Here is an 11,599-nt window from a genome sequence, read left to right on the forward strand (position 1 = left end):
TATTAACAGTTCTATGCAGCTCTTTTAAACTACAAAGCTTTGTCTACCTTCTATGTATTTTTCAAGTCCTACATTGTATATAATTTATTAATGACTCTGCTCTTTGTATGCACAGAATGTACCCTCAGTGAAGGTCATTCCTAAGGAAACCATATTTCAAATACCCTGATAAGGGCAACGCCTCCTCCTTATCATTCAGGATTTTGCCAAATATATGAACTTAGGTATGAACTGAATTGGTTTAAGCTGATATGACTGCAACTAGAAGTGTTTTGTCACCAAAATAAAATAACTTGATTCTTCTAAGACAAGTAAATGACTAGATCAGAAGCAGTTCAGTGAAGAATGAATCCCAGGATCTGTGTCTTCTCTATCATGATATGCATAATGCTACATTTCATCAGGAATTTTTCCACAACAACTACAACAGCATGCTCTTATGCACTGGAGCAGTACAACGCTAGGACAAGAGAAAATTTCAATGAAGCAACTGGAGAAAAAAGAAAATATATTAAATTACGATGTTTAGAATGCAACTAGTAAAAGTTTTACAACAGGCCACTGTAACTATGAGCCATCCCAGACTCTTTTCAGACATGTGGCACTTTTTTCCTCATCTCAGTATTGTTTCATAATGTAAGTTGTTGCATTCTCACTCTATTTGGGGAGGCTGTGTAGAGGAGCAATGCCTTCCTTTCTGATACTGAGAAAATGAGAGAAGGTTGTGAACTTAGGGTAAGGAACAGAATTCCTCCTGTCACCTGTTCCTATACCAGTTCTTCATCAATATTTCTCCAAGTAACCTGGCTCACCATTTGCATTATACTCTTTATGACTTTTTAACTACTGGTCAACTTTCTTAAATAAGTTTTTGTTTGTTTGTTTGTTTGTTTTTTGTTTTTTTGTTTTTAGCAAGATTGAACAGTAGAGGACAGGGATTATGAAAAATTCAGCAGGCTACATGTACAATGTTTTACTTAATAAAATGTCTCTTCAACAGACAACTTCCTTGATTGTTCCCAATGTATGTTACTTTTTAATACAATTCCCCCAAGCTTTTCCTTATTATCCTGAAAAAGGAGTTTGTGATTCTAAGTCTCTGTTACTTGTTTTATAGATATCTGAAGAAAATGTAATGTCTCCAAAATGAACAATTTCAATACTGTCATTAGATTTTTGTCATATAATGGTTAATCTATGATACCATTTCCTTTACTGATCTTTTGTGAATTCTTAGTTTTATAAGACCTTCTAAGCCAACATGACAGCAAAACATTCTACTTGAACTGACTGAAATATAGTGCTGGTAACTTATTCCACACTTGCTACCTTTGAATTCACTTGTAATATGAAAATTAATCTACCGACTAATATCTACCCCTTACTGTGAAGTTCCAGTAAGTAACAGGAGCCACCTAAGTACTTACTGGAGGTCAGCACTCAAGGGAAAGTATGAATTTGTCTCAAAATATGAACAAATGACAGAAATGCTTTCTCCTTAAATTCTTCCCTTCTACATTGCTCAACATTTTAGTTATTGAGTGAAGTGAATACCTTCATCAGTTTATGCTTTTTCTTATTCTCTGCTGAGAAGAATAGTACAGTGCCATCCAAACAAAAAAAAGTCTTGAGCAGTTTTCTTGAGTGATATTTTTGGATGAAATTACTCACTTCTTAAAAAAAAATCGTGGAAAATGTCAGGATATATTAAAGTATTAAAAATTTCAAGAAAAGTAAAAGCAAAATATTTGTAATTTTATTTTTGCTCAGTCTAAAAACAGGCATTGATGATTTTAATTATGAGCATTACTGAGATTTGAGGCTATTCAGAATTTTCCCAAAAGAGTCTGAGAGTGTCTGTGCCTATCTATGGCACAATACAAATAATTCCATCCATGCACAAACAAGCCACAAGCAAATAAAACTGTATAAAGAATAGTTAAAGGTATATCACAGGGATCACACTTTATTAATCAGTAATATTTATGACTCTAAGTCAGAATCGCAAATTTTTATTCACTCACTTGCCCTGTTTTTTTTTTTATTTTTTTTATTTTGACAAGGTTATAAAACATCAGTAGAATTTTTTATTACCGTTAATCATAATGGTAAAGGTCAGTCAGGTATGGTAAATTTTAGTGACAGCTATGTGAAGCAGGGTTAAGATGAGTACTGTTCAAACATTATTTATGAAATTACTTTCTGAATGGTTTTTCTCTGTTTTTTGTTGACTACATCATTGTGAATATATCACTTTGTTCATCTAGTGAGATGATCAGTTAATTTTTCTCTTATATATTTCAATGCTATTTTTCTTATCAGGTGAATAGATCACTCAGTACTAATTTTCTGCTGTTACTGATTGTATTTGTTATTTTTGCCCAAAACCCAGAACCTGAATTCATCATATGCTACATAGAATGTGTATAATACTTTCTCCATATATTACTTGAGAAGCAGATTCAGATGACTTCAACAAATACTAGTAAGATATTCCACAGCTTCACAGGGAGACAACTTAGATCTTCTGTTTTTCCTAGATATTTGCATGGCCACTCTTATTTTTGGCAAAATACAGCAAAGAGCAATATCTTCTTGGAGAAATCACAAATCTTACACTTAATGATGTAAGTCAGCCTGCACTACATATCTTCTACATCCCAGCTTGTCCCCTTAAAAGGCAATGCTTCACTCCAAGATAAATCTATTCTGTAGCATTTTTAACTTTAAATATTTGTTAGGCAACAAAGAAACTTCTCATCTCATAATGTCCTAATTTTAAGTGCCCTCCCCTGATTTCTCTCCTAGGCAGTTTTGATAAAATATACAATTTTCACAGGGTAAAGCACAGTGAGATATGGAACTTGTCTCTGGAGGCTCATAGAAATTACTGAGACAGTATTATCTGAGACATTTTTTTTCTCAGTTTCAACTTTTTAAAGAATATGTTCCGAGTATGGCTTGAGTGTAGCTTACTCAAATATCCCAAAGATGTGCGACTGACGTATTTTTAATTCTGGCTTTGGATTCCTTTCTCACTTTTCCAAGCTATAGCACTATGGTGAGGGTGTAGAGGCAGTCAGTTCTTGAAACACTTGTGAAATCAGTTGACTGAAGAACTACAGGAAGCTAAGAAAAAGGGAAAAAAAACCAAACCAAACAAACAAAAAAACCCCACAAAACAATGGGAATAATTTCTGTAGTGTACATTATCTTTGCTTTCCCCTTTCCCTTTCCCTGTTTATTCCAATGTCATGGCTGGCTATATGTACCTATGAGTGAAGTGGAAGAACATTCTCTGAGTCTGGGTATACAAACAAAGCTCTGCACTTAGGATGATAGGCAGCTGTACTGTACTGTCCACATCACATCACCATTGCTAATCTAGTCACATAACAAGGATAGTGTCATGAGACTCTGTATGTGCTGGTGTGTCGGATCAGATAGCTGATCTTAGGCAGTAAATAGATTGGACAGAAATGTTGAAGTCACCTCTTTGTCTTTCTATTGATATTTTCCCCTTCCTTTCTATGTTAATGTATCTTACTGTGGAAAATTGCTGGTGGGGACTAATATTTTTGAACTTACAAACTTTAACAGACATGGATAAAATTTGCTGCAAAATCTATCTGATCTAGCCAAAATGCAATCATATTAAAATCTCCTTTACTTGAAGTAAAACAGAATCAGAGCCTTTCTTGTATTTTAAATCTTCATTACTGTTTTATTATGATTCAAACTTTTATAAAAAACAGATACATAGGGATAAGAAGGAAAACAGTCATCTAAGACAAATAAAAATGACCTTTAAACTGCAGGAGTTAAAATAGAAGGGCATAAAATCACCCTCAATGAAGACTAACACTGCTGATGCTGTGGTGATGAAAGTGAGACAAATGTTTCAAATAGCAGAGGAATTCTAAGTTCTTTGAGAAGAGAATCACACCTGCCAGAATCTCGCCTTCATTTTTAAAAGTTTCTTGCTGTAAATTTGCTGCATTTTGTAAAAATTGCATGAAGGTGAAAACAAATGCAGTAGAAAGGGAAGTTTACTTCTGAATAAAGTGCAGCAGATTGTGCTTCTGTTTAAATCTCCTTTGCTTTCCGTCCACAAAATAGCTGTTAAAAAAAGAGGTGCTCACTGTTAGTCTATGCTTGGATTTTTCACATCTGCTGCATGTGACAAAGGCACTCTGCCCTTCGTTACACCTGAGTATCCCCATTGAAATCACTGTGACAGTCACATGTGTGTAATTGAGAGTAGAATTTGGCCCCCTGTGTTGAAGTTACTCCTTTGAAAGCTGTTCCACCTCCTTTGGCTTAATTCTGTCCCATTAGAGGAATGTAATCCCACTCTTTTATAAGTGTAATGTGACGCGAGTTGCAGCCTGATTAACTGGAGGGGGGGAGCCCAAAGGCTGTGTAGCTTAAATTCAAAGCCTTATTATATGTCACTCCTGTGGAAATTACATGAACAGTTGAGTCAGATAAAGACCACATTCTCATTTTTCTTTCACATATCCCTTTCATGCTCTTGCAAATTTAACAGAAGGAATGAACACCTATACATCACACACATATTCTTTCTCATGTACTTCAAATGCTTTTTATTTTTATTTTTTCTAAGAATGTAAGAGTAATTTTATGTAATAAACAACATTCAAAGCAAAACTAAAACTGAATCATTCAGAAGTCGTTGAAAAGTGGGAAGAGATATCATGAAAACAACTACTCCAAATTTTGTTTGAAAACATAGCTTTACATTTGTTTTTCCATAGCCCCATTAAGTTAAGTCTTCAGTACCTCCAGCTATGGAACTTGTGCCACTTCTTTGGGAAGCCTACTCTAATGTTTAATTTTTCCCCCAGTGAGGAATATTTTTCTTATATCCAGGGAGAATTTATCTCAATTTGATTTATTCCCATTGTATCTTGTCCTGTCAGCATGAATTTTTGTGAAGATGGTATCTCCATCTTTATAACCACTCTTATTGGATTTTCATTGGGTCCCCTTGAACCTTCTGTTCTCTGTGTTTAGCAAATTCAGTTAGATCAACATTTCCTCAAGTCATATTCTCCAGTTCTGTAATGATCTTTGAAAATAAAGCTCCCACAAAATTATGTATCATAATCTTCTGTGAAAATGCAAGTGTAAGAAGAAAACTGAAAACTAAGCGAACAATTAATATCATAGAATGGTCTGGGTTGAAAAGGTCCACAATGATCATCTAGTTTCAAACCCCCTGCTATGTGCAGGGTCGCCAGCCACAAGACCAGGCTTCCCAGAGCCATATCCAGCCTGGCCCTGAATGCCTCCAGGGATGGAGCATCCACAGCCTCCTTTGGCAACCTGTTACAGTGTGTCACCACCCTCTGTGTAAAAACTTCCTCCTAATATCTAACCTAAACCTTCCCTGTCTCAGTTTAAAATTATTCCCCCTTGTCCTCACTTTTGCATTATTTCTTAAGGTAGAAGACAGCTCTGAAGTCTTGAAAATATATGTAAGCTAATGAGTTGAAAAAGTCCCTGCCAAGAAAAAAAATATGTATTTTCTGGGATTTTTTAAAAAAATTTTTTAAAAATATATATATGTATGTTTATACACATATAAATATACTTCTGTCAAACAAACCACCCTTTACTAAAACTACTAAAACAGTAGTTTCAAATATCTATTTTTACATGCAAACAGTTTAGAGCAGATAATTCATTATTAAGAACAAAGTATGTATGACCTGATAACTGGAATTGCTTCTTTTACTGTGACAGTGAGCTCATAATTAGGGTTGAGAGAAACACTGAATAGATATCATGATTATGTTTAAGAAGGCAAAAAATGGTGTGAGTGTGTGGTAAAAAACAGAACTTACACATTCAGAGGCAGGAACTCAGTTCTTATCCTGCCTTCCTTTCACTTGTTTTCTCACTTGATACTTTTTACAATAATCAGTTTGCTGGTGTATCAGATGTGGTTGGACATGATGCCAGTTATTTTACCTGTTTTTCTTCCATTTGCTACAAAAATTGTCCTTACCTGCTGTGACCCACCAAGCCCGTTATGCTCAGAGGAGAACTTTTGACCCTTTATTCCTTTGCTAAATCCTGTTGAATTCATATCTGAACCAGGTGAGAGTGGAGAAGTAATGAACTTTGGCTATACTTTTCTTGTATTATTTTTCTTCCCAAGTTTAAGATGAATTAAAGAAAAACAAACATATTTGCGAGAAAAGTTAATTTACCAAGAGTTTTAGAAAAGATATGCCAAGGTTATTTGTTTCATTTATGAATTGCAAAAGGTGGTGTTTTTTTTTTGTTTTTTTTTTTTTTTAAATTCAAGTATGGTTTTGTTCTTCCTTCTCTTCCTCCTCCTTCTCCTCCTCCTCTTTCTTTTTCTCCTTTTAAAAATTTAAATTATTTATTTACTTATCAAGTTGTATTTCAGCTCTGTATAAAACCAAGGCTAGATATGTCTTGTGCTGTTTGCCTATGACTGAATTTCACTCAAGGCTTCAGTGGGTCAGTTTGAAGAACAGGTCCTCATGGTTGGCGTAGACAGAGGGTTTCTAAATGATCCAAGCCCTTAAACTTGAGGGGCTTATCATATTAGGTTCATCCTAATATGTTATGCCATTGAAGCTCTTTTCAGAATCTTTGTAGAATATTCTCACTTTGTCTTGAAGATCACTGTGTTTATCATCATTTGATTTTCAAAGGATAACCTGCCATATTTTAATATTTTATCAGTCTAAACTGCTATCACTTTTGGACAATAAAATGTGGCACTTAAATGAAGTTTTAGGAACTTTGAAGGTGGACTTTCATAAATCTCTTAATCATAACACATCTTTCAAGAGATTCAAGTATTTTCTTAAAACTCTAATTGCATTAGATAATTTCTCTAGAGCATTAACATTTATTTGTTTTTCAATCAGTTGATCAGTTGAACAAATAATCATAAAGGCCTTCAGTTTCTAGCACTTATGGATGTAGAAAAACAAACACAGTTGTGATAAGGAAGCTGCTTAATAGTTTGGGAATCAGAAGATGAACATGAAGAAATTAGCTGCATTCACTAAATATAATTGGTGATTTTTTTGTAGTAAGCTCAGGATCTGAGATGCTTAATCTCATTCAGTCTGAAGGTTTGTAGCTGGCAATACTGCAAAACATTTGAATTAGGTTAAACATTAATTGTATTGTGGATTGCACTTCAGATTAATGCACTCTGGAACTTGATATTTTGCCTATCTCAGTTCTTGAGTAATGCCAGCACACACAGAAACTCTACTTGTTTTGTTGTGAGCCAATTGTATCAGTATTATCTTCTGTATACCTACCATACATACTTTGTTCTCTTCCTCTTTGACCCTTGTTCTCCACAAAAATCACATTGGCAAATACCAGGTGGCTAAGAAAAAAAAAAAAACAAATCTGCCCCCTCACCAAAAAAGAGAAAAAACTAAGTCTTTATATTTAGAAATGCAATGAGAATTACAAAAGTCTTTGCACATTTTGTGCAACTAATGGCATCATTAAACCTTATATATTCCAGGAAAAACCAGAAGGAACAGAGGAAAAGGTAGCAATATTTAACTTTTTTAAGTCCAATGAGTTTATGAAGCATTATAGGAGGAATGAAAATAAAGGACCCTGCTACAGGCTCTCAAAAGTCTTTTTTTTTTTTTTTTTTTTTGAAAAGGCAAACAGCCTTCTTGCTTCTTGCTTCTTGCTTCTGATTGCTGTACTGTGTAGGCAGGCAGGAGACAGTGCTTAGAGCATTCATTGTCTCCTACTGTTCACATGTATGTTCTGAACAGTAGGAAACTCACTCATTTTCAATGCACACTTTATGGTAAAAAGAGGATTTTGCTCCATTTTTGTATTCTTACTCCCATAATTTCCTTTCTTATGATTTCAAAAATGTCTAAGCAAATGTTAGCAAAGGGAAGTTAGTTTTTGTAGTGCAGATAAAAAGAGAATAGTTTAAATGGAAATCATTGTAGCTCTTCAGATCACTTTCTTCCCATTATGAAACATGGAATTGAAAAAAAAATCTTCAGAGATGATGAAACACAAAATAACCAAAGGAAACAAAGAGGAACATGCATGGTATCAGCAGTCCTGATGTTTCAGATCAGCAAATTAACAGCTGTATTATGTATAAATTATCAGTGCAGCAGGTGAAATAAACTGGCTATTACTGTCTCATGATGTCTGAGTTTTGAAATGGGGAAATGTTGGTTTCATTTTGAAGAAACTATCAGATTCTTCATTCAGTGATTGATTATTTCTTGATTATGGCAGAAATCCAAGACTCTACAGCTGCCATGCTTAAGTACCCACATGGGGAAATAACTACCCGCTTCTTATAATACAAGAGCAATATTTTGCCTGGACTATGCTCTCTTTGTGGACACACTGGCTCTTGCCTGTGGCTAGAGGCATGTCCGTTGTGTGATAACACTGAACTGTGCTTGATTTTGTGATGTATTCAACTCCAGTTGTTTGACAGGAGAAGGACATATAAACCTTTTGGAGCAATAGCAAAATATACTGGGTCTCCAGGACAGGCCATGAAAGCGGGATTCAAGGAAAGAGCTACAGACTGAGTGAACTGGATGGATTCAGACATAAAGTTACATTTTTCTGATATTTTAATCCTTTCCTTTTCCCTTCCCTTCCCTTCCCTTCCCTTCCCTTCCCTTCCCTTCCCTTCCCTTCCCTTCCCTTCCCTTCCCTTCCCTTCCCTTCCCTTCCCTTCCCTTCCCTTCCCTTCCCTTCCCTTCCCTTCCCTTCCCTTCCCTTCCCTTCCCTTCCCTTCCCTTCCCTTCCCTTCCCTTCCCTTCCCTTCCTTTCCCTTCTTAGTAAAAGAATTTCTCTAGTAAAAGGTAAAGCTCTGAGCCATTATTTCAGACTCAGGAACCTTTATATGAGTGATAATTGCTCAGCTAAGGATGATCTGTTTCTACAGTAAAAAAGGCTTCAAACCATATGGCATCTGTGCATGTAAACTGGGCAACTCACAGAAGCATGTTGGCCCACACTGTCAGAGGCAGATGCTAGTAGTATGGCAGTAGCCCTGACAATGCACCCTCCCACCAGTATTCCATCACATTTTGTTGCCATGTGACAAATGGCAGCAGAGGGGCAGTCTGACACAATGACATCTGACATGGAACTGCCTATGAAGCAAAGGTGTGGCACTGTCTTCCACCGCGCAGAAAAAATGGTACCCTCTGACATTCATCAGTGCTTGATGAATGTCCATGAAGACCAAAGATGGATGTGAGCACAGTGAAGAAGTGGGTGGTGTAGTAACGTGAAAGACAAACCACACTCTTGTCAGCCAAGCACAGCCATTGCACCACAAAACAAAGTGTGTCTTGATAAGCTCATCCATGCAAATAGGAATATTATGGCCAGGGAATTGTGTACGGTGCTGTGTAGGAAATGATAGTGACAACACTGGAATATCACAAAGTTTGTGCCAGGTGGGTCTCATGAATACTCACAGGTACAGAAAGAACACCATATGCAAGTTTGCTGGGACCTACTGAACCATTAAGTGGCTGAAGGTGACAATTTCCTGGGTTGCATTATTACCAGAGAAGAGACACTGTGACGCCACTATGAGCTGGAGTCAAATGGCATGGAGTGGTGACAGCACTCTGTGGAGTGGTGACACGTGAACTTCTCATCAAAGAAAATGTTCAAGATGCAGCCCTTAGCAGGTATAGTGGAGATATTATTTTTGGAGTACCCTCTGTATACGATGTTTTCAGCTGCAGCATGTGTCTTAAGCACTTACTCTAGTGCCTACAAAGGTGTTTGGTTCACAAATGAACGGAAAAATCCTAGAATATTATGCTGTGTTCTGTGATATCAATAGTAATTTGAAAGACCACTGAGAGCTGCCTGGATGAGTTTCTCACTAACGCTGAAGCCTACTGTAGCTTGTAGTAGCACCTCTTCTTCTTGTGATGTTACTTTCATGATTCGCAGTGGGAGTAGGAAGCAACTATGTAAGCTTTAATAGAATGAAAGTTCATGATTAATTTTATGCTTAAAGTGCAACAGGAACTTACAGTCTTTAATTTAAAAAAGTGTTGGAACCTAAAATATGAACCAAAAATGTGTCCTTGCAACCCAATAAGTGTCCTGGGCTGCATCAAAAGAAGCAAGGCCATGACAGCGGGGGAAGTGATCCTGTCCATCTACTCTGCACTGGTGAGGCCTCTCCTGGAGTACTATGTCCAAATTTGGAGTCCTCATTACAGGAAAAATGTACATCTGTTGGAATGTGTCCTGAGGAGGGCCACATGAACACCTGTCTTATGAAGACAGGCTGAGAGAGCTGGGGCTGTTCAGCCTGGAGAAGGCTTGAAGGAGACCCGAGAGTGAGCTTTCATTATTTAAAGGGGACTATGAAAAGGAAGGAGTCAGACTCTTTGGCAGGGATTGTTGCAATGGGAGAAGGAGAAATGGTTTCAGACTAAAAGAGGGGAGATTTAGGTTGAACATAAGGAAAGAGTTTTTTTTTTTCACAATAAGGGTGACGAGGCAGCAGAGCTGGTTGCCCATAGAGGTGATGGATGCCCCGTCCTTGAAGACATTCAAGGTGAGGCTGGATCAGGCTCTGAGCAACCTGATTGAGCTGTAGATGTCTCTGTTCACTGCAAGGGGGTTGGATTAGATGACCTTTAAAGGTCTCTTCTTCCTCAAAATATTCTGTGATTTAATGATTCTATGTAGAGACTCAGGAAAGATAACTTTTTCACTTGGGCTTGTGAGTGGACAGAGGCTAGACCCTTATTTTTTATTTTATTAAATGCGATACCACCTTATTTTTTTTAATTTTTTTTTTAGTTTTGTATTTGAAGGAAGTGTAATGATTATGATATCAAACTACTTGTTTACTGTGAATTGATATGAATTACTCTATTTCAAAATCATAGAATTGTAAAATAGTTTATGTTGGTAGAGACCTTAAAGATCATTTAGTTCTAATCTAGTGTGCCCCGGTGGTGCAAGTGCTGCCTTGCAACACCAGGGCCCGGGGTTTGAATCCCCTCTGTCGTGCAAGTGGTAGAAGTGCCGCTCTGCAGCACAGAGGCTCGAATCCTGGGAGTTGGACTCGATGATCTCTAAGGTCCCTTCCAACCCGCACGAGTCTATTACTATTACTATTACTATTACTATTACTATTACTATTACTATTACTATTACTATTACTATTGCTATTGCTATTGCTATTGCTATTACTATTACTATTTCCATTCACAGGATCAGGTTGTCTAGGGCCCCATTCAACCTAACCTTGAATGCCCTCAGGGATGAGGAATCTACAGTTACTGTGATCTGAATGTGTCAGTGCCTCACCATCTTCTGCATAAAAATTGAAAGGAAAGCCACAGAAAACCACCACCACCACCAAAACAAAACAAAACACAACAACAACAACAACAAAAAACATTGATATTTTGAGAGATTCAGGAGACCTCCCTAAGTAAATACAATTATAGTAACAGAAAGCTATCTATAGGACTGAAGAACCAGGTGATCAGATCTAATCATTGAAAAATGAAAGAAAAAAAGCAAA

The sequence above is a fragment of the Coturnix japonica genome, chromosome Z (assembly GCF_054131305.1).
Source record: "Coturnix japonica strain WE chromosome Z, WE-NBRP24, whole genome shotgun sequence".
NCBI classification, from domain to species: domain Eukaryota; kingdom Metazoa; phylum Chordata; class Aves; order Galliformes; family Phasianidae; genus Coturnix; species Coturnix japonica.